A 25,302-nucleotide genomic window follows, 5' to 3' on the forward strand; every position below is an offset into this window, starting at 1 on the left:
AGTAATTATACAGTCATTTAAAAGTGGGGTATGAGGGAAAGAAAGAGAAGTGGTAAACGTCTATAAATGGGTGGAGGACAGGAGTGATTCATTGATAAAGGGATGATAGTGCATGGCAAATGGAACAATTAAAGAAACAGAGAATGGGTCCAGATGTGGTGTAAATTGTAAACACAGAATAACAGAGCAAGATGATAGAATTAAAAATCTATTTAAAAAATGCTTCCAATGGCCCCGGAAGTGTGACAGGGAATTGGAGGAGGCGGGGTGGCGGATGCGGGGAGATCCCAGTGGTGTGGATCAGCCTGCCAGTTTTGTTACAGAAGGGGAAGTCCTTCCCAAGCAGCAACCCCAAACAACCTGCATTTCCAGTGACTCGGGTATAGCCATCCTTCATAAAAGCACAAGCCATCTGAGAATGTTTGAGCGATGGTTATCAGTGGAAGCATTTAATCTCAGTGTTGGGTCCGACAGGCAATAAAATGCCTAATCAGAAAATCCGGTGCTGTTCCTCGGTGAGAATCAGTAGACTGTATTACGAGGTCGAGGATAGCAAGATCATAACGGGAATGGGATGGAAAGATTTACGTGGCAAGTGACTGGAAGCTCAGGGTTATGATTGTGGACTGAACGGAGATGTTCAGAAAAGTAATCACTCAATCTGTGTTTGCGTCTTTTCCGATGTATAGGGGTCTCCTTTGAGGACACCGAATACAGTTTCTATGCTAGAATAAGTGCAAGAAAACCGCCTGGAAGAAGGGGCTGAGGCCTCAGGCATCGGGACGGGAGGAGGTGAGAGGGCAGGTATTACAGCCCCTGTGCTTGCAAGTAAGGGTACTCTTAAAAAGTGAGCAGATGTTGGGTTATTGAGAAGTCGACATGGGGTCGCAAAGATCTGCTGAAAAGGGAGGGGAGAAGCATATACGGTATTGATGGACTGAGCTGGATGTGGCAGAAATGTTGGAGGATGAGGCGTTGAATGTGGAGGCTTGATAGGTTGGAAGTTGAGGACAGGGATAACCTTGTCTTGGTTCTGGAAGGGAGGGGATGGACTGAAGGCAGTAAGATGGGAAATTTGATGGACATGGTCTCGGGCCCTATTAAGCACAGTGAAGGCGAATCCTTGGCTGAGGAAAAACAAAGTCATTTCAGAAGCACTAGTGTGAAAGTTAGCATCATTGGAGGGGATGGAGCAGAGAAGGAGAAACTGAGAGAATGGAACAGAATCGTTGCAGAAAACAGAGTTGGAGGATGTATAATTAAGGTAGCTGTGGATGAAGTTGAGATTATAGTCCGTATTGTTGGGCAGCCAATCCCCTGAAATGGAGGTGGGGAAAGCGAGGAAGGGAAGGGCAGTGTCAGAGACGGTATGTTTGAAGTCGAGGGACGGGTGGTAATTAGAAACAGGGATGATGAAATGTTCCAGTTCAAGTAAAACGAAGGTAAGAGCAACAGCACTGTCAGCACAATCAAACTAGTAAACAATATGTGTGAAGGAGAGGACTGGAGGAGGATTGAAACAAAGGATGGACTATGTTTCCTCCATAAAAGCAGCACATCTAGGACCAGAACAGCTCCCATAGCGACACCATTTGATGGTGGAATTTGCCAAGGCTCGCACTCGAGGTCCAGACATCAATACCTTACAACATGGTCAGGATCAACATCCTTTGAGGTTACCATTCCCAGACTAGAACCAGTGATGAAGTGAGGAGATCGAGCGGGAATGACGAGAAATTTAAACGAAACAAATCTGTTCCAGATGGGGTCCCCGAAATGTGCTAGAGGAGGATGGTGGAGGAAACTGGTAAGGAAACGGCCTTATTGTGTCTGTCACGACAGATCCCATCCATTGTGAGTTTAAGGACAGCTCAGGTTTACTGGATTTGAATCAGAGAGGGACAGCGTGACATAGTCATAAATGTAAATGGACCCGTGCAGAGCAGCTATGAGCTCAGCTGGAAGGAACTCTGGTGTGCAGTGAGATGGTTGGCACAGATGTAGATCACTATTCAGAGTCTGAAGAATGGAAACAGGTCTCGAAAGGGAGGAGCCGAACATTCAAATTATAATGAATAATTTCATTGTAAAACTTCAGGTTAGTTAACATAGAAATTGGGATCATATGTGCAAAAGCATTCAAATAGAGCATAAACTCTTTGGTTTAGATGGATTTCAACCACGTACACTAACAAAGCTAGGGAAGAATTAGCAGAGTCAAAATTATCTGTTCATTAATAATCATCTGAATATGGAATAGAGCGAGAGAAATTCCGGACAGCTAATGTGATTCTTATATTTCAAGCATAAGATTGAATGATCCGAAGATATTTCAACCAGTTTACATGTTTTTAATGGTAGTGAAGATAATCCAGTATTTATTTCCTGCTTTGGTGCAGTGGTTGGAGTTGCTTGATGAATTCGGGGTAAGCTATTCTACTCATAATAAATAAGTCTGTAAAATTAAGGTATGGCAGGGCAGTTTTTCCGAGAGGAATGTGCAACCTGTAGCATGTGGGATCTCATGGACGCACCGCGGGTCTTAGATGAACACATCAGCAGGAGGCAATACCGGTTGCAGAAGCTTAGGTTCCATGTTTCGGAACTCGTAGGAGACTGTAGTCACTGTTGTACATCCACGAAATGAACGACTACTTGGATCGCAGGTTTAGGGAGGTGGTCTCAACGCAGGTCAGAAGTATGCAGGCAAATAGGTAATGAGTGACCGCCAGGCAGACAAAGAGGACCAGGCAGGTACTGCAGGAGTTCACCAGGGTGGTTTGCACTCGCTTGTCGGTTTCCCATTTTGGATACTGGTGAGGGTGATGTTTCCTCAGAGGATTGCAGTCATAGCCAGATTTGTGGCGCCACAGGAGGCTCTGATGCACAGGAAGGGAGGAAGAAGAGTGAAAGAGCAGTAGTGAATCGTTAGTGAGGGAAACAGACAGGCGTTTCTGCGGCAGTGAACAAGATTCCAGGATGGTGTGTTTCTTTCCTGGTGCCAGGGTCAAGAATGTCATGGAGCGGCTGCAGAACATTCTTCCCGGGAAAGGTGAACAGCTCGAGGTCGTGGTCCACATCGGTACCAGTTACATTGGTAAGAAGGTGGATGAGGTCCTGCAAGCAATTTTTAGGGAGCTAAAATGAGATTAAAAATCAGGACGAAAAATGCAGTAATATCAAAATTACTCCCAGTCCCACGTGTAAGTGAGTGCAAGAATAGGAGAACTGAGTGATTGAACACATGGCTGAAGAACTGGTGTAGGAGGGAGAGCAACAGACTTCTGAGACATTAAGACCGTATCTGGGGCAAGTGGGACTTGTACACGATGGAGGGGTTGCATCTCAGCAGGACTGGGATGAATATCCTCACAGGGAGATTTGCTAGTGCTTTTGGGGAGGGTTTAAACGAAATTGTCAGAGGCATGGGAACCTGCGAGTGTGCTCAGATTGGAAAGAAGCAAAAATGGCAAATCTGCTGCGGTGTGGGAAACAGGAACAAGTATTAGAGATGAATACGAAGGTGCATAGAATGCTGGGGGAGAAAGACAGCCCAACAGTAGGAAATATTCGGTGTGGTCAGATTAATGGGGAAAGCAAACGTTGCCAGGCATGGTTAATGTATATATATATATGTGAAGGCATGGAGTGTGGTTAATAAGACTGGTACGATACAGGTGCAGATCTCCATGTGGAAATATGACGTTGTGGCTGTAACAGAGACCTGGCTCAAAGAAGGGCGGGATTGGATGATAAATATTCCTGATGCAAGTTGCTCAGGAAAGATAGGAAAAGGAAAAAAGTGGGAAGGTGGCAGCATAGATTAAGGAGAGCATTGCAGTGCTGTAGAAACATGATGCCAAGAGGGTTCGAGATAAAATCAATTACACTAGAGCTGAGGAATGAAAAGGTGCGGTTCCATTGCTCGGTTTTTGTCCAAACAGTACCAGCTTGTGAGAAGGATGAAGAGGAACAAATTTGCAAATAAATTACAGAAAGGTGCAAAACATATCGGGTAGTTATACTGGGGGACGTTTATTATCCAACCATATACTGGGATGGCAGTAGCTTAAAGGGCAGCGAGGGACAAGAGTTCCCAGAGTGTGTTCAGGAAATATTTCTGCAACAATATGCTGCGAGTCCAACGAGAAAGGAGGCACTGCTAGACCTGGTACTTGGAAATGAGGTGGGCCAAGTGGATCAAGGAGGGCATTTAGGGGACAGTAATCGTTGTATCATAAGGTTTAGGCTGACTATGGAAAAGGAAAAAGAACAATCCAAGTTAAGAATAATTAACTGGGTGAAGGCTAAATTCACTGTGGTAGGAATGGAGCTGTGGCGAATAAATTGGTGTCAAAAGCTGGCAGGAAAACGGGTAGATGAACAATGGGCTACCTTCAAAGAAGAGATAGTTGGGGAACAGTCAAGGTATGTTCCCTCTAACGGAAACGTAAAGCAAACAAATCCAGAGCTCCCTGGATCACAAAAGAGTTAGCAATTAAGTTAAAGAAGAAAACATGCTCAAGGCAGATGCCAGGTAGAAAATACTATTGAGAACCAGGCTGAAGATAGAAGGTCCTGAGAGGACGTGAAAAAGCAAATAAGGGAAGCAAAGAGGGAGCATGAAAAGAGACTGGAAGTTAGCATTAAAGGAATTCCCAAAGTTTTCAATAGGCAAATAAATAGTAAAAGGTTGGTACAAAGAGGGGTGGGACCGATTAGGGACCAGAAAGTGGATTTAACCATGGTGTCAGAGGGCACATTTGAGGTATTAACCTTTTACCAAGGAAGAAGATGCAACCCAGCCAATGTTGATATAGGAGGTAAGTCAGACACTAGAGAGGTTTACAATTGTTAATGAAGAAATATTAGGTAGGGTTTCTTTACCCAAAGTGGGAAAAGCACCAGGGGCGGATGAGATGCATCCAACAATACCAAGGGAAGTGATGGTGGAATTCGCAGAGGCACTGGCCATAATTTTTCTGTCTTCCTTCGACTCAGTGGTGGTTCCAGAGGACTGGAAAATTGCAAACCTTACACATTTCTTCAAAAAAGGGTGTAAAGATAAACGCAGCAACTACAGGCCAGTCAGATTAACTTCGGTGGTGGGAAAATCTTTAGAAAAAATCATTAGGGACAACATTAATTGCCACATGGGCAACGTGAATTAATTAAAGAAAGCCAGCATGCATTTCGTTAAGGAAAATCATGTTTATCTAAGTTGATGGAGTTTTCTTGAGGAGATAACATTGACGGTTGATGAAGGCAATGCTGTTGATGTGGTGAAAATGAACTTTCAAAAGACGTTTGATACAATGCCACACAGCAGAACTGTGAGTACACATGTAGCTCGTGGAATAAAAGGGAAAGTAGCAACACAGATACGAAATTGGCCGAGTGACAGGAAAAAAAGAGTAGAGGTTAGTTGATGTTTTTTGATTGGAGGAAGGTGTGCAGTTGAGTTTCTCAGGGATCAATGATGGGACCCTTGCATTTCATGACAGATAGTAAAGGCCTAGACCTTGGTGTACAGGACACTATTTCAAAGTTTGCCGATCGTACGAAACTTGGAAGCATTGTGACCTGTAAGGAGGATAGTGTGGAACTTCGAAAGGAGATGAGCAAATTAGTTCAATGGGCAGACAGGTAACAGATGATGTTCAATGCAGAGAAATGTGAAGTGATTCATTTTGGTAGGAAGAACATGGAGAGACGATATACAATAAAGGGTATAATGCTAAAGGGTGTGCTCGAGCAGAGGAACCTACGTGTATATGTGTCAACGAGGTTGATAGGACAGGTTGAGAGAGCGGTTCAGAAAGCAGACTTTATTAATAGGGGTACAGAGAACAAGAGCAAGGAACTAATGTTGAACTTGTATAAGACAATAGCTCGACCTCAGCTGGAGTATTACGTCCAGGTCTGGGCGCCACACTTGAAGAAAAACGTGAGGGCATTGGAGAGAGTACATGAAAGATTCACCAGAGCGGTTCCAGCGATGAGGAATTTAACTTATGAAGATAGATTGGAGAAGTTAGGACTGTTTTCCTTCGAGAAGACAAGGCTGAGAGGTGACTTGACGAAGGTTTACAATTCATGAAGGGTCAGGACACACTATATAGAGGCAAACTGTTCCCGCTCGTGAAAGGATCGAGAACGGGAGGGCACAGATTTAAAGTATTTGTTAAGGAAGCAAAAGCGACATGCAGAAAACTTTTCTTTTCACTCATCGAATGGTTAAGGTCTGGAATGCACTGATGGAGGGTGGTGGAAGCAGGTTCAATTGAAGCACTCAAAAGGGAATTAGACAGCCGTATGAAAAGTGAGAACTGTCCACTGGTGCAGTACCGGATGTTTGGAGGGTGGCAAATGATGTTCCCTTGTTCAAGAAAGGGAATAGGGATAACCCTCGGACTTATAGACCAGTCAGTCTTACGTCGGTAGTGGGCAAAGTATTGGAGAGGATTCTGAGAGACAGGATTTATGATTATTTGGAAAAGCATAGTTTGATTAAAGGCAGTCAGCATGGCTTTGTAAGGGGCAGGTCATGCCTCACAAGCCTTATTGAATTCTTTGAGGATGTGACAAAACACATTGATGAAGGAAGAGCAGTGGATGTGGTGGATATGGATTTTAGCAAGGCGTTTGATAAGGTTCCCCATGGTAGGCTCATTCAGAAATTAAGGAGGCATGGGATTCAGGGAAAGTTGGCTGTCTGGATACAAAATTGGCTGGCCCATAGAAGTCAGAGGGTGCTGGTAGATGGAAAGTATTCAGCCTGGAGCTCGGTGAGCAGTGGTGTTCCACACAGATTTGTTCTGGGACCTCTGCTCTTTGTGATTTTTATAAATGACTTGGATGAGGAACTGGAAGGCTGTGTTAGCAAGTTTGCCGATGACACGAAGGTAGCTGGAGTTGTGGATAGTGTGGAAGGTTGTTTTAGGTTGCAACGGGACATTGACAGTATGCAGAGCTGGGCTGAGAACTGGCAGATGGAGTTCAACCTGGAAAAGTGTGAAGTGATTCATTTTGGAAGGTCGAATTTGAATGTGGAATATCGGCTTAAAGACAGGATTCTTGGTAGTGTGGAGGAACATAGGGATCTTGGGGTCCATGTCCATAGATCGCTCAGAATTGCCACCCAAGTTGATAGGGTTGTTAAGAAGGCGTATGGTGTGTTGGCTTTCATTAACAGGGGGATTGAGTTTAAGAGCCGTGAGGTTATGCTGCAGCTCTATAAGGCCCTGGTTAGACCACACTTGGAATATTTGTGTTCAGTTCTGGTCGCCTCATTATAGGAAGGATGTGAAAGATTTAGAGAGGGTGCAGAGGAGATTTACCAGGATGCTGCCTGGACTGGAGGGCATGTCCGACGAAGAAAGATTGAGGGAGCAAGGGCTTTTCTCATTGGAGCGAAGAAGGATGAGAGGTGACTTGATAGAGGGGTACAAGATGATGAGAGGCATAGATAGAGTGGATAGCCAGAGACTTTCTCCCAGGGTGGAAAGGGCTCTCACCAGGGAACATAATTTTAAGGTGATTGGAAGTAATTTTAGGGGAGATGTCAGAGGTAAGTTCTTTACACAGAGAGTGGTGGGTGCGTGGAATACGCTGCCAACGGTGGTAGTAGAAGCAGATACATTAGGGGCATTTTAGCGACTCTTTGATAGGTACATGGGTGATAGTAGAATGAAGGGTGGGTAGTTAGTTTGATCTTAGAGTAGGTTAAAGGTTCTGCACAACATCGTCGGCTGAAGGGCCTGTATGGGGCTGTACTGTTCTATGTTCTATGTTCTAACGTGCAGGGTTTTGGGGAAAAGGCAGGGTAATGGAATTGAGGGACTTGTTCTTTCAGAAAGCCGGTTCGGGCACGATGGACCGAATGGACTCCTTCTGTACTGTAATTATTCTGTAATTTTGTGATTCTGTGATGATGGAATTCGTATTGATAGCTGTAACTGAAAAATGAATAAACATCCAGACAAACATAATTAAGATAGAGCAGTCACCACATATTACAAAAGGAAAAGCCATATTAAATTATTTGAATAATACCGGAAATCGTTGTGAAGACTACTGAAGTAGAAGGAACATATTGGATACCATAGGATACCATAAGCAGACTCATGAATATTCATAGCGCAAATGGAATTAGGGGACAAGCAGCAGAATGGACAGCAAGCTGGCTGCAGAAACAAGCAACAGTGGGGAGGTTCCTTACTCTGATTGGCAGGGGAGCAGTGATATTTCCCAATAATTGGCATTGGGGTCACTGTTAATCATCAATTCCATAATCGACATGGTCTTGGGAAGCAGAAGCACAAATTCGAAATATAAAGACGCATCCACATTGAAAGTACAGTTACCACAGTGGAAGAATGCAACAAATTCCTGAAGATATTAATGACCTTTTACAATGGACATTTAAATGCTGCAATCATACAGGGTTTTGATGAACCCACAATCTGTGTACTATATACAGTTTTGATCTCTGTAGCTAAGGAAGGACATACTTGCCTTGGAGGGAGTGCAACGGACGTTCACTGGACTGATTCCTTTCTGAAGAGGATTGTCTAACAAGGAGATTGAGAGAGTACCCACGTATTCTCTGTAGCTTAAAAGAATGAGAGGTGATCTCAATGAAACTTACAGCATTCTCAGTTTGCTTGACAAGGTAGATGAGGGGTTACTTCTCCTTGGCTGGGGCATAGTCTCAGGATTAGACGTCGGTCATTTCATACTGAAATAAGGGGAAACATCATCACTCAGAGGGCTTCGAATCCTTGAGAAATCTTTACCCAGAGAGCTGTGGGTGCTCCGTTGTTGTTTATATTCAAGACTGGGATCAATAGATACTGCACTTGGTAAATGAGCCCTGATTTTGTTAAATGCTGGAGTAGGTTGGAGGTGCTGCATGGACTGCTCCAGCTTCTATTTCTCATCTTTCATACGTATGTAATTCATTTTGAACAAATAAATCTCGCATTCTAATCTGCAAGTGCATTTATTCAGTCAGTACGTTCCAATAAAGCAATATTCAGCTGAATAGCCCGAAGGCCAGAGAGTGATAAATGCACTCGACCATTAGAGGTAAGCTCACACAATCTGGCAACATCCTAATCACATATTCAACTCATATTTCCTCTTCCCAATTCTACAGAAAGTTTTGTCAGCTCATTCTGAGGAATTATTTACATGCTACCACCCTCTTTCTGTCCTTTATTGCCTCGACCACTCCCTCTAGTTTTCGTCCACTGTCTGTTTAATGCTTCTTTCACTATCTCTGTTCCCTCTCTTTCTCACCTTCTCAGTTATCCTTTCTCGTTCACTTAAATACTAATACCATGCGCCTGCATTCTGTTCATGAGCCCAAGTTTAATCATCTTACTCGCAGAATTATTTTGTTCGAGGATGAATGCTGTGTGAATACCTTCTTGTTTATCCAGATCACACAAATCTCCAACTGTTTGGCTACTCTGTTCACCTCATCTACAATTCATTGAATAAACATAATAGAAAGCCACTTCCGGACACATATCATTAATATCATTGAAACTCCTGTAGCCAGTCCTTTAGCTAGAATTTATTCAACTTAAAGGGAGCCAATATCTGCAGATCTGGCGACTGTGCAGTGAAGTAATGTACGGTAAATTGCCAGAAGTGGAGAAAGTTTCATATCCAAGGCACCAATCAGACTTTCAACTTAACTCTTGAAACATACTAGGAGATGAAATGAGGTTATTCATGCGTAGACACTGACACAATCGAGCGATTTCATACCGGTCAAGAGATAGCTAATGCAAGCAGATAGGACAATGCTGCATGTCAATCCAGATATAAGAGACTTATCTCAACTGTTGAACTCGTGTAGAAACTTCAAATAATATTTACAAACTAGCAATGTGTGGTTTCCAGAATGTCTGGGCAGTCAGTCACATCCCTTGGAAATGATAATCCGAAAAAAAAATGCTTCACTAAGGATACCCATGTACAGAATCATGAATCTTGACCATTTTCCACATTCAGACGGGTTCGGGTCGGAATTTTAATTGGGTCGAGGGGAGGAGGTGCGGCTTCACCGACCGACACTACGTGTACTAGAATTATGAAGTGCAGCGATAGATGGTGGGTTTGTCCAATTCATACAACACCATCATCACCGCTGCAGTTTATAATCTCCAGATAAATAGAGGGACTCATTATTCCAATAGATACAGTGTAAAATGATACAAGATCACATACATACATTCAATCTTACAATGTCGCCTAGTCTTTCTGATTTAATCCACAGTGAAACAGAAAAGGAAATGTGGAGGGAAGTACATTGTAGTGTCTCCTTGCAACACTGACTCCAGTAGTTATCTCATTATCAATCCCTGAAACCAGATTCATAACAACGTTCCAGGACAGGTTAGTTCCACAACATGAAACAGACAATCGGGGCAGTCCGATTCCTGCTCTGAGGTAAAATAACTGTGTCCAATAAATTCAGAGCAGAAGACAATGCTGTGACATTATCATGGTTGGATAAACAGACATGATTACAGAAAGAGTACAGCTTCTAGAAAATTGAAAGATTAGAGACCGAGGACGTTCCATCATTGAACCGCTGGAAGAGAACAACGGTTCTATAAAACATACAGTGAGAAAAATATGCCGAGTTCAAAAACAAAGTTAACACCTTTTGACACCAATGACAGATGATATAACAGCTTACCAGGAATTCCAACAGCTGCAAGAACAGGAATATAGATGTATTCTATCTGATCGATGATTGCACGTCCCATGTCTGTGAGAAGCAGCAACGTCTGCTGCTCCGGCAGCCACTCTGAGCTGATCCATTCCAATGGGCCCTCATTTATACAGCAGAACAGTCTCCACTGACATGGTTATACCCCTGATCATTTCAATTAGATACAACCACCTGAACAAACACATTATATCAGCAGCTTTGATTCGATGTAAATAATATGGTGGTTAAAAAGCAAACATCTCAAAATCCAGGACATCGAGCAGAAAGAACGCTGAAAGCTTCGTTTATTACCTGACTTGTCACACAATAATAAAACGTTTCATTTACAGGTTTCATATGGTTCTTTGATCATGTTCAAAACAGGCGATGCAATTTTACATCTCATTGATTTCTCCACTGTAGGCATTGATCCATGGTCGCAAGCCGAGCTGTCTCACTCTGCTCATGCAGTTTCCCACGTAAAATACGAAGTTTGAGTTGCTGACACGGTGCAGTTAAGGGTCATGTTCAGGATTGCCTAGTAAGCACTGTGGGTAATATCAGGGGACAGACATTAGAAGTACCCCATTCATATTTCTCTCACTGCTATCTCACTTCAGATGGTGACTTGGTTAATGCATATATTTCAATGACTCCAGTAAAATTAGAACTATGACCCCTCCTCATTACATTCCTCGAGTTCTCCCTGACCAGCTACCCAGTCTCCACCTTCCAACAATACCAACTGATCCAAAACTCTGTTGTCCATGTCCATGCCTCACCAAATCCCTCTCTCTTGCCCTCACTGATTCACATTGGCTTTCAGTTCCCACATGCATTAAATGTAAAAGTTCCATCCATAAATGTGAAGGCTAAAATAAAAGCAAAATACTGCGGATGCAGGAAATCTGAATTAAAAAGAAGAAATGCAGGAACCACTCAGCAGGTCTGGCAGCATCTGTGGAAAGAGAAGCAGAGTTAACGTTTCTGGTCAGTGACCCTTCTTTGGAACTGACAAATATTAAAAATGTCACAGGTTATAAGCAAGTGAGATGGGGGTAGGGCAAGAGGTAAAAATGGAGAAGGTGTAAATTGGACAAGGCCACATAGCTGACCAAAAGGTCATGGAGCAAAGGCAAACAATATGTTAATGGTGTGTTGAAAGACAAAGCATTAGTACAGAATAGGTGTTAACAAAATGAATATTGAACAGCAGCAAGTGCAAACATGAAAAATAACAGTGGGTAAGCAAACTGCGCAAACTAAGATGATGTTCACTGGAACACTGCAGCAATCCCAGGACAGAGATGTGAGCATGAGAGCAGGGGGCAGTGTTGAAATGGTAAGTAACCGGAAGCTCAGGGTCCTGCTTGCAGACCGAGCGGAGGTGTTCCGGAAAACCATCACCCAGTCTGCACTTGGCCTCCCCAATGTAGAGGAGACCACATTGTGAGCAGTGAATACAGTATACTACATTGAAAGAAGTACAAGTAAATCGCTGCTTCACCTGAAAGGAGTGTTTGGGGCCTGGGATAGTGAGGAGAGAGGAGGTAAATGGGCAGGTATTACACCTGCAATTGCAGGGAAAGGTGCCATGGGATGGGGACGAGGTGGTGGGGGTAATGGAGGAGTGGACCAGGGTGTCGCAGAGGGAACAATCCCTTCGGAATGCTGACAGGGAAGGGAGTCCTTCTCTTAGTTCCTTGCTGCACAGGCATGATTACTTTTTGTGTTTCATGCACAAGAACACCAAGATTCCTCTGTGCTGCACTTTTTTGGAGTCTATCTCAATTTAAATAATAGTCTGCCTTTAGATTTGCCAGCAAAAGTGCACGGCCTCACACGTTTCTACATTACACTCCATCTGTTAAGTTTTTGCCCACTCACTCAACCTATCTATATCCCCTTTCAGATTCCTTATCCCCTCTTCACAACATGCCCTTCCACTTATTGGTGTATCGTTTGCAAATATGGATATAACAATGCTCTGCCCCTTCCTCCAAGTCATGAATATAGATAGTAAATAATTGAGGCCGTAGAACTGATCCTTGTGGCACTCCACTAGTTACATCTTTCTAACGTGGAAAAGACTCATTCATCCCGACTCTCTGCCTTCTGTGAGTTGCCTAATCCTTATTCCATGCTAATACATTACCCTCACTACTGTGAGCTCCTAAATTGTGTCATAATTTTTTATGTGGCACCTTATCGAATGCGCTCTGGAAATCCAAATATACTACATCTACCGGTTCCCCTTATCAACTCTGCTTGTTAGATCCTCAAAGAACTCCAGCAAATTTGTCGAACATGATTTCTCTTTCACAAAGCCATGTTGACTCTTTTTGATTGTGTTAACCTTTTATAAATGTCCTGCTACTTCTTCCTTAATGATGCATTCCAGAATTTTCAGAACGACCGATGTTTGGCATACTGGCCTATAACTTCCTGTTTTTTGCCCTCCTCCCTAATTGCACAGGGGCGTCATATTAGCGGTTTTCCAACTAATTGCTTTCGTTTGTGGCGCTGCATAAGTCTGAGAGTCTGCATCAGTTTGAAGGGCCGCGTTCATCTGAAGGATTGCATTAGTTTGAGGGTTTGCATTAGTTTGAGGGATTGTAATATATTGAGGGGAAATATTAGGTTAACGGACTGTGTTAGTTTGAGGGGCTGCATTAGTCATAGAGTCTTGGAGTCACAGAGTTCTACAGCACAGAAGCAGCCTTTTCGCTCCACCGTGTCTGTGGCGGCCATCAAGCCTATCTATTCTAATGCCATTTTCCAGCAATTGACCCATAGCCTTGTATGCTATGGCATTTCAAGTGCTCATTTAAATATTTCTTAGATGTTGTGAGGGTTCCTACCTCTACCACCCCTTCAGGCAGTGTGTTCCATATTCCAACCACCAGGTTTAAAATAAAAATCCACAAATCCGCCCTTAACCATCCGTCCCTTCCCTCATATCTACGTCCCGTGGTTACTGACACCTCTGCGAAGGGAGTAGGTTTCTTCATATCTACCCTATCTATGTGCCTCATAATTTTGTATAACTCAATCAGGTCCCCCCTCAACCTTCTCTGCTCTGAGGAAAACATCCTGGTGAATCTCCTCTGCACCCTCTCCAGTGCAATCACATCCTTCCTATAATGTGGCGAACAGAAGAGTACACAGTATTCCAGCTGTGGCCTAACCAGCATTTTGTACAGTTCCATCATAACCTCCCTGCTCTTATATTCTATGCAAGCCAATTATCCCATATGGCTTCCTAACCACCTTATCTACCTGTCCTGCTGCCTTCAGTGATCTATGGACAAGTACACCAAGGTCCCTCTGACTGTCTGTACTTCTTATGCCCCTACCATCCATTGACTTGTTAGTCCTCCAAAAGTGCATCACCTCCCACATCTCAGGATTAAATTCCATTTGTCACTACTCTGCCTATCACACCAGCCCACCTATATCATCCTGTAATGTAAGGCTTTGCTCCTCACTATTTACAACACCACCAATTTTCGGGTGCTCTGTGAACTTATTGATATACCTCCTATATTCTCATCTAAATCATTAATGTATACTACAAAAAGCAATGGTCCCAGCACAAATCGCTGCGGTACACCACTGGTCATAAGCTTCCATTCGCAAAAACAATCTTCGACCATCACCCTCTGCCCCTGCAACGAAGCCAATTTTAGATCCAATTTGCCAAATTGCCCTGGATCCCATGGGCTCTTACCTTCTTGAACAATCTTACATACGGGTCCTTATCAAAAGCCTTACTCAAGTCCATGTAGCCTATGTCAACTGCTTTACCCTCATTTAGACACCTCGTTACCTCCTTTAAAAATTCTATCAAATTGGTTAGACATGATCTCCCCTTGACAATGCCATGCTGACCACTCTTGATTAATCCCTGTCTCTCCAAGTGGAGAATAATCCTGTCCCTCATATTTATTTTCCCAACAGTTTCCCTACCACTGATATCAGACTCACTGGCCTGTAATTACCTTGTTTATCCCCACTACCCTTCTTGAATAATAGTACCAAATTCGCTGTCCTCCAGTCCTCTGGCACTTCTCCTGTTTGAGGATTTGAAAATTTCTGTCAGAGCTCCTTGAATCTCCTCCCTTGCCTCACATAGCAGCCTGGGATACATCTCATCTGGGCGTGGGGATTTATCCACTTTTACGCCCGCTAAAACAGCTAATGCATCCTCCCTTACAATGCTGATTTGTTCAAGCATATCATAACTCCCCTCCCTGATTTCTACACCTACACCGTCCTTTTCCATAGTGAACACAGATTAAAAGTAATCATTTAAAACATCACCTGCGTCCTCTGGCTCTGCACAGAGATTGCCACTTTGGTCCTTAATGGGCCTTATTAATTCCTCGCATATCCTCTTGCCCTTTATTTATTTATGAAAGGCCTTGGGACTTTCCTTCCTCTTGCTCGCCAGCGCTTTTTTCATGCCCCCTCTTCGCTCTCCTAATTACTTTTTCTAAGTACCCCCCCACCCCACACACACACATACACACTTTCTATATTCCTATAGAGCCTACGCGGTTTTCATCAGTCGAGTCTGCCATAAGCCTCCTTTTTGCCTTATCCAATCCTCGAGATCCCTTGACAGCCAGGGTTTTCTGGACTTATTGGACCTACCCTTGATCTTTATGGGAACATGTTGGTCCTGAACTCTGACTAATGCCTTTTTGAAAGACTCCCAATGGTCTGATGTAGACTTTCCTACAGGTATCTGCTCCTAGCCCACTTTGGTCAGGTCCTATTTTATTATATTAGAATCGGCCTTCCCCCAATTCCCTTATTTCTGGTCCATTTTTGTCCGTTTCCATAACTACCTGAAAAAATTACATAGTTATGGTCACTATCCCCGAAATGCTCCCCCACTGACACTTCCATCACTTTCACGGTTTCATTCCCTAAGATTAGTTCCAGTACCGCCACTTCTCTAGTAGGATTTTTTACATGCTGGCTCAACAAGCTCTCCTGGATGCACTTTAAGAAATCCACCCCATTTAAGCCTCTTGCACTAAGACTAGTCTAGTTAATATTGGGGAAGTTGAAATCCCCTACTATTATTAACCCATTATTTTTATACCTCTCTGAGATTTCCCTATATATCTGCTCCTCTATCGCTCCCTGACTTTTTGGAGGCCTGTAGTGAACTCCCAGCAAAGTGATTGCTCCCTTTTTGTTTTTAAATTCAACCCATACAGCTTCATTTGAGGAACCATTTAAGGTATCATCCCTCCTTACCTAAGTAATTGACTCCTTGACCAATAGTGCAATTCCACCTCCTCTTTGACAGATCCCTCAGTCACGCCTGAAGATTCTATACCCTGGAATATTAAGCTGCCAGTCCAGCCCTTACCTCAACCATGTATCTGTGATAGCAGTACTGTCATATTCCCATGTGTTAATCAACGCCCTCAACTCATCTCCCTTATGTGTAAGACTCCTTGCGTTAAAATAGATGCAATCCATCGTTGCACTGTTCACTTGTGCCTTAACAGGTCTATATTTGCTCTGGCTTCTAGACTGACTTAATTTCCCTTCTATATTTTGATGTGCATCACCCCCTACTCTGTTTCCAATACCCCTGCCAAATTAGTTTAAACAACCCCGACAGCCCTCCACACTACCCCCCCGCCCCCCCCCCCCCAAACAACAGCACTAGCAAACCTCGCTGCAAGAATGCTGGTCCCGTTCTGGTTCAGGTGCATTCCGTCCAAAAGTGCCCTGGTCCCACCTTCTTCAGAAACAGACCTTGTGATCCAGGAATATCAAGCCATCCCCGCTGCACCATCCCTTCTGCCACGCATTCATCGGCTCTATTCTCCTATTCCTATACTCACTGGCACGTGTTACTGGGGGTAATTAAGAGACTACAACCTTTGAAATCCTGCTCATGAATCTGCTCCCTATCTCCATAAATTCTTGTAGCAGGACATCATTCCTCTTTCTACCTATGTCATTGGTACCAATGCCAACCACGACCTCTGACTGTTCACACTCCCCCTTCAACCACTCCGTGACATCCTTCACCCTAGCACCAGGGAGGCAACATACCCTGTTGTTGTCACGTTTGCGGTCACAGAAACGACTATCTCTACCCCGGACGATAGAATCCCCTATCACTATAGCTCTCCCACTCATTTACTTCCAATCCTGTGCAGTTGAACAGTCCGTGGTGCTACAGACTTGGATTTTGCTGCATTCCACTGAGAGGTTACCTCCCCCGACACTTCCCAAAGCAGAAAGTATTTTAGAGAAGGAGATGCACCCAGGGGACTCATGCATCGTCTGCCTATTTCTTCTACTCTGCCTGGCGGTCACCCATTCCCTTTCTGCTTGAGCAGTCGTTACCTGAGGTGTGACCACCTCCCTGTACGTGCTATCCACGATGATCTCAGCCTCACGGATGCTCCACAATGTCCCCAGCCGCCGCTCCAGATCCGAAACGTGGATTTCGAGTAGCTGCAGCTGGAGACACCTCCTGCACACGTGTTCGCCCTGGACATTGTAAGTGTCCCTGACTTCCCACATTGCACAGGAGGAGCACTCCATCCTGCCGAGCTGTCCTGCCATGCTTTATCCTTAATTTACCCCCTTAAATTACTCAAACGTTAGAGACTATTTACACTAGGGATCTTGATTCCCTAAACAAACACTACTTACTATATATCAAAAATATGTAGACCTTCCCTTTCTCTTTACTTTTGTTACTCACCCGGCTATTTACAGATACTCCCCAACAGCATTTGCTCACCACATTGCAGCTCTCCTGTGATGTCACTGTCCTTTATTTTTTTCAAACTCAAACTCAGTCAGTGCGCGCCAACTCTTGAAGATGTCTGACTGCTATCCACTCCTGAAGGTAAGTGAACACTCAGAGTCTCGTGCTGAATTTATCTGCTCCCGATTCTAGGCGTTTGTTTAGGGACTGCAGTCGTTTAAGTGGATGCAGAGATAGTCAGTTTGAGATGAGCAGGTAGAGTGCAAGTGAGAGTGGCGTGGACAGAGAGAAAGTAAGAGGGACAGAGATAAATTGAGAAAGGCAGGAAGAGAGACAGTGAGAGTTGCAGGAAGACAGATAAGGTGGGAGTAGCAGGGAGAGAGAGTCGGAATGAGGGACACACACACACAGAATGTAAAAAGGACGGATAGAGAGAGTAAAACCGATAGGGTACGCAGAGAGAATCAAAGGGCGAGTGGCAGGCAATGTTCATCATTGAGTTTCAGTGGAAGTGTGTAGGAGTCGAGGATAGAACTGACAGAGTGAGAGTGGAGTGTAGAATTAAAATGATAAATGGCCATAAATTCAGGATCACGCATGCACAATGACGGGAGATGTTCAACAAATCAGTCATCCAATCTGAGTTTGCTGCTCTCCCAATGTCCAGGAGATCCCATCCTGAGCAGCGAATACAGTTAGAAAATTGTAAGAAGAGCAAGCAAATCTTAGAGACCTGGAAGGAGTGATTTTGCGTTTGGACAGTGCTTGAAATGGGAAGGGGATCTCGGAAAGGGGTCGATGTTGAGGGTAAATGAAGAGTTCGTCACGATTTCTGTTAGAGCTTGGGGAAGGGAAGGGAGCAGAATCTACCGTTTGTGGTGGACTTAGCTGGACATGGCAGACATGGTGGCGGATGATGAGTTGTATGTGGAGGCTGGTGGGCTGGAAGTTGAGGACATGGCAAACCTTATCATGGTTCTGTCGGGAAAGGGAATGAAGTGAAGACAGTAATGCGGGAAATGGGCTGGACATGGTCCAGGGACCTGCAAAACATAGTGGAGTGGAATTTCGACTGAGGAATACTGAAGACATTTCAGAAGCACAGGTTTGGAAGTTTACATCGTGGGAACAGATGGGACAGAGGTGAAGAAACTGCGAGAATGGAACAGAGACATTCCAGGAAGCGGGGTCAGAGGAAGTATAATTAAAGAAACTGCAGGAGTCGGTGGGGTTGAAATAGATATTGATGGACATCCAATCCCCTGAAATGGTAGTGCAGACGTCGAGGAAGGGAAGTGAAGTGTGAGAGACGGACAATGAAAAGACAAATGAGGAAGGGGAAGCGGGACTAAAAGCAAAGTTGAAGAAATTTTCCAGTTCAGGGATAAAGGAGAAATTCGGAGGAGCACGGTCACATATGTGTCAGTAAAAAATGTGAAGTAAAGATCCTGAGTAGGATTATGAAAAATAATGTTCCCCATATCATACACAAAGGAAAAACAGCTGGGACCCAAACTGGTTTCCATAGAGACACCGTTTGCGAGGGGAATATCCCATTGTACTAATGTGTGTCTGGATGCGGCAAGAGTTTTGATTCCCAGACCAGAGCCGGTGAGGAAGAGAGGAGATCCAGCGTGATTGGAGAAAGAACAAAACAAAAGAAGTCAATTCGAAATGGTCCCTCGGAATTTCCCAGCAGGATATGGTGGAGGGAAGCTGGCTGGGGAATGGTCTTATGCTGTCTGTCAAGTAAAATTCCATCCACTGTGAATTTAAACACAGCTTGGATTTATTGATCTCTGGAGCAGTGAGGGACAAACTGACAGGTACAGAAATGTAAATGGACTTCTGCAGCGCGTCTCCAAGCACAAAAAGAAGGAGGTCTGACGAGTTGTGGGAAAGTCGGGGCTGAATCACACAGTAGATGCGGATTCAGAGCCTGAAGAAGGGAAAGGCATAACTGAGGATAGGTTTTAACAGTCATTTAATAGCGAATAAATTCAGCAAATAATTTTAAGCCGTTTTATGTAGAAAGTGGAGAGATATTGGAGAGATATCAAAGAGTGGGGAAGCGCTCTGCTTCAGATGGAGTGCATCTACACCTACTAAATTATCGGGAAGAGATAACAGAGGAATGATTATAAGTTATTTAATAAATAACAAAATAGGGAATAGTTCCAAAGGACGGATGCCAGCTGATGTGATTCCTGTATGTGAAACAGAAGATGAAACAAATTGAAGTGAGAGGGGCAGGTAGAGTGCAAGTGAGAGTAGGGTGGACAGGGAGAAAATGAGATACACAGAGAAAGAAAGTGAGAGCGGTAAGCAGAGAGAGAAATGTGGGGTGAAGGGAAAGGCAGAAAGTGAGCGTGGCAGGGAGAGAGAGAAAGTGGGAGGAACAGGGAGGGAGAAAGGAAGTGGAAGGAGGAGCGATAGAGAGAAGGTGTGAGGGAAATGCACAGAGAGAACGTGAGCGGGGCAAATAGAGAGAGGAAATTTGGTAGGGTGCACAAGGAGAGTCAAAGACCGAGCGGCAGGCAGAGTACAAGTCAGAGTGCCGTGGACAGACATAAAAAGAGAGGGGCAGGGAGTGAAAAATTGGGAGGTTGAGGGAACGATAGTGAGAGGGCAACAGAGAGAGAGAGACCGTGAGAAGGTGTGAGAGAGAGAAAGTGACACATACAATGTGATGGAGAGAAAGTGAGAGGAGCAGTGGAGGGAGAGGAAAAGTGAGAGGGGCGCCATATTATTTATTGCCTGGCGGCCGAAGATTACATAGAGGGGAATTTGGGTTAAAAATGTGAAACATGGGCTACAGAATGCCACCTGAAAAGGATTAATGGTATTTAAACCATAAATTATCTTTCTTTCCTTGGGAAAGGTCAGTGCTTTAATCAATTCCCGTTTGGAAGTGAAGCTGTTGAGCTGCACTCTTGAACCGCTGCCGTCCATTTGGTGTAAATATACCCGCAGTACTCTTCAGAAGGGAGTTCCAAAATTTTGAACCAGCGACAGTGAAGGAGCAGCGATATAGTTCCAAGTCAGGACGACGTGTGAGTTGGAGGGGAATTTGCGGGTGGCGGTGTTCCCATGCATCTGCTGCCCTTGTTTTTTTCTGTGCTAGACCTTCTGGGTTCGGAAGCTGCTTTCGAAGGAGCCTTGGTGAGTTGCTGCAGTGCATTTTGTAGATGGCGGGCAATAGATCAGCGTACACGCCACTCACCCTTCAGTACCTAGGCGCCAGAACTAAGCAACTGATCCACCGGCAGACTAAATTCCAGGCGAATATTAAAGGACACGAAAAGAGCCCTCTTGCCGGATCCACGTCACCCCAAAGCCACCAGTCGCAACAATAAGCAACCTCTAGCTTTGTAGCAATACGACATGCACTCCAAGACTTGCAACTTAATGTTGATGGTCCATCAGCCTTCATGTGAAACCTCATTGGAGGTCCTGCCACCCAAAGTTCCTTGGAATTCATTTGCCGACAAGTGACTATTATTGGAATTAAAGAAGCAAGCCGCTATTACATCAAAGACTTTGACCTACTGTGCTACTCACCTCATGCTATATATGGCCGTGCCACCTATGTTCAATCTGACATTGCCGATGCAGCAGACCTCTCACAAACCACGTTCTGTGACACAATTCCGATGTACTGTTTTCATATTGCATACGTGTGCAAGACTTCAGGTGCCAGTCAGGAAAAGCATGTTCTGCCAATGCTGCCTCACAGACACATAAGTGCGAGACTTTTACAGCCACTACACTGAATGTGGTATCATAGCATCTGACACAGATGGTGAACAGCTCATTGTGTGGACCTCCAGCAAATAACTAACCCGAAGCACAACCCCAAGCAATGGGGAAATTCTCATTCAGCCAGTTGGAGTCGGAAATATTCACCTGACCTGGGCAGGGTCAGTTCCCTTGATGATCACCCTCAAACATCAGAGTGTCTAGTCCTGGACGGCTTCCCACATAATCAACACAGATCATCGTTCATTTACATTGACCTCTGCACTCCAGTCATCAACACTGCAAGGCATCATTGTAACTATATCTATCAATAATATACCAACTGAAGCATTATATAAGTAATTCTGTGTTGCAAATTACCAAAGCTGATTGCATAGCCATGCCTCGTAGCTACCTATCCGTCTATGTTCCAAGCCTTGATGCAGAGAGTGCAGCATTCCATAAGGAATATGAATCATCTGGTTACCCTGATATAATAGACCACCTCTTGGAGTCCCTCAATGGTGCACGTCACGCCAAAGGGGATGAAATGACAGCAGGGCTAACTTTCACTACTTGCAGTGCAGGAGTCTCACCGCCTTGGAGCTGCCCAAAAATTAACTGTATTAAATCGTCCATCAATCAACCCAAACTAAATTGTTGGTCATCTTTTCCATCTGGCGATGGCACCATTGGTAAAGAAATAAAAAAAACACATCAGCTATAATGAGCTGAAGAAGGTAACACCAAAAATATGCAGAAAATGCAGAACCTTATCCTTTCAAGAATACAGAACTGGAGAAAGCACTAAAGGGTCTCAAATGTCGCAAAGCAACGGATTATGGAAATATTGCACCAGAATTTATGAAACGACTTGGTCATGTGCTCGTGAATCAGTTCTGCACAAGTATCCTCAGCTCCAATTCACTCCCGAAAGTCGGGCATTTGCCGAAAATCATTGCCATTCCAAAATCCGGAAGAAAGCTCACACTGGCTGCCAGCTATCGACCAATTTCACTACGTTCTGTTTGCTTTAAGATTCTCGCGCGTTTTATCCTGCAATACATATCTCCAGAAGTAGAGAGCACCCTTAATGTCTACCAGGTTGGTTTCCATAAAGGGCGCAGCACATGTCAACACGTTCTGGCACTCACCACCGACATGAAAAGTGGCTTCCAAAAGAACCTAAAAACTGTCATACTGGACCTCACAGCTGCCTGTGATACAGTGTGGCAAAGTGGCCTGCTCCTAAAGCTCTCCATAATTCTTCCAACCTGGGTCCGGACAGTAGCTTAAACATTCGTTCCCGACAGATGATTTACACTTCACTTTGGACAAGGGAGAAGTGAGTGGAGAAGACTGGAAAACGGATGTAGTGTATATGATTATGATTAGAGATACAGCACTGAAACAGGCCCTTCGGCCCACCGAGTCTGTGCCGAACATCAACCACCCATTTATACTAATCCTACACTAATCCCATATTCCTACCAAACATCCCCACCTGTCTCTATATTTCCCTACCACCTACCTATACTAGTGACAATTTATAATGGCCAATTTACCTATCAACCTGCAAGTCTTTTGGCTTGTGGGAGGAAACCGGAGCACCCGGAGAAAACCCACGCAGACACAGGGAGAACTTGCAAACTCCACACAGGCAGTTCCCGGAATCGAACCCGGGTCCCTGGAGCAGTGAGGCTGCGGTGCTAACCACTGCGCCACTGTGCCGCCCTATACCATGTGTAGCATAGGTCTTCACACACAAATTCAAATGACCATAACATTTGAATGCAGCAACCCTCCACTCAACATGTTTCCCTCTGGCTTCCTGATCTCACAAACATCAATCGCCCACACATTCGCCAACTGAAGAAAACCTCCTAGCTTGTTGAAATAATCCATGCTGCAGCTCATTATTCTATAATGACACTTTCAATCCACTATCTGCCTGCCTTCCTTCGTGGCGCCCCATATGGTGCAACCTTCCTGACCAATCTATCAGCAGATATCCTTTGGATCAAGAAATGGGAAACACGGGAAGTCACGAACAAGCTCCCTGTGAAAAACCCTGGAAAATGGACGGCTTTTAACGACGACGGCCAGAAATGTCCTTGCTAAACAGGTTCAGCATAAGCCAGGGCCCCCGCACAGCCAACCTCCACCATGAAGCCGCAGTACAAACACCTTCTGCTTGTGTGGAAATGCGTGAGCAATGCTGCACATTACCGAGACCTGTACATCAACAGACTAAATGGTGGACTAATAACCTCAACATCAGAAAATGAGGAGGCTCTTGATTGACTCTGGGTATTTTCACTCCAAAAATAATTATAAAAATAATCCTGTTGATTGTACATATTGAAGGCATTGAGTCTTGTTGGTGAAGGGAATGAATGTTGAAGGTGGTGGAAGGGTTGGCAATCCAATGGGCCGTCTGTCCTCGACGCTGTCAAGCTTCTTGAGTGTTGTTGGAGATGTACTCATCTAGGCAAGTGGGGATCAATTCTTCCAGGCGATTTACTTTCATTTCTTATAACATAGTAGCTGCATTCGGTGCTCACAAAGGAGTATCCTGTACTTCGAAAAAGGAGCAAATGGAGATTGAGTGATTAGTTTGGGAAACTTCTCCATTCAGTCCACAGTCATGACCCTGAGCTTCCAGTCGTTAGTCACGTTAATTTTACATCCTAATCCCGCTCTGACCTTGCTCTCCTTGACCTCCTACAATAGTCCACTGACTCTCACTGGGGAACAGCACCGGACTTTTTGAATAGGCATTACTAGTTTGTCGGACCAACGCTGAGATTAAATAATTCCGGTTATAACCATTGCTCAAACCTTCTCATATGACTGTGCTGTTATGGGGGATGGCTACACCCGAGTCACCAGAATTACAGGGTGTGTGGGGATGGTGCTTGGGAAGAACATCCCCTTTTGTTAGAAAGCTGGCAGGCTGATCAACACCGCTGGGATCAACCCACCCCTCCTTCCATTCCTTGTCGCTTTGCCCTGCCTTTGTAGTCCTTTTCTTTTAGATTTTCTTTTAGATTTTTCTCTTGCTCTGTTATTCTGTTGTTTACAATTCACACCACATCTGGACACATCCACTGTTTCTTTAATTGTTCCATTTGCATTGCACTATCATCCCTTTATCACTGAATCACTCCTGTCCTCCACCCAATGACAAACATTCCCAGCTATCTTTCTTTCCACCATACCCCACTTTTAAATGGCTGCATAATTGCTTGAAAAGAGGTAATAGAACATAAAACATAGAACATTTCAGCGCAGTACAGGCCCTTCGGCCCTCGATGTTGCACCGACCTGTGAAACCATCTGACCTACACTATTCCATTTTCATCCATATGTCTATCCAATGACCACTTAAATGCCCTTAAAGTTGGCGAGTCTACTACTGTTGCAGGCAGGGTATTCCACACCCCTACTACTCTCTGAGTAAAGAAACTACCTCAGACATCTGTCCTATATCTATCACCCCTCAACTTAAAGCTATGTCCCCTCATGTTTGCCAATCACCATCCGAGCAAAAAGACTGTCACTATCCACCCTATCTAACCCTCTGATTATCTTATATGTCTCTATTAAGTCACCTCTCCTCCTTCTCTCTAACGAAAACAACCTCAAGTCCCTCAGCCTTTCCTCGTAAGACCTTCCCTCCATAGCAGGCAACATCCTAGTAAATCTCCTCTGCACCCTTTCCAAAGCTTCCACATCCTTCCTATAATGCGGTCACCAGAACTGCACGCAATACTCCAGGTGCGGCCGCACCAGAGTTTTGTACAGCTGCAGCATGACTTCGTGGCTCCGAAACTCGATCCCTCTACTAATAAAAGCTAACACACCATATGCCTTCTTACAGCCCTATTAACCTGGGTGGCAACTTTCAGGGATTTATGTACCTGGACACCAAGATCTCTCTGCTCATCTACACTACCAAGAATCTTACCATTAGCCCAGTACTCTGCATTCCTGTTACTCCTTCCAAAGTGAATCACCTCACACTTTTCCGCATTAAACTCCATTTGCCATCTCTCAGCCCAGCTCTGCAGCCTATCTA

The sequence above is a fragment of the Heterodontus francisci genome, chromosome 44, assembly GCF_036365525.1.
Source record: "Heterodontus francisci isolate sHetFra1 chromosome 44, sHetFra1.hap1, whole genome shotgun sequence".
Lineage (NCBI taxonomy): Eukaryota > Metazoa > Chordata > Chondrichthyes > Heterodontiformes > Heterodontidae > Heterodontus > Heterodontus francisci.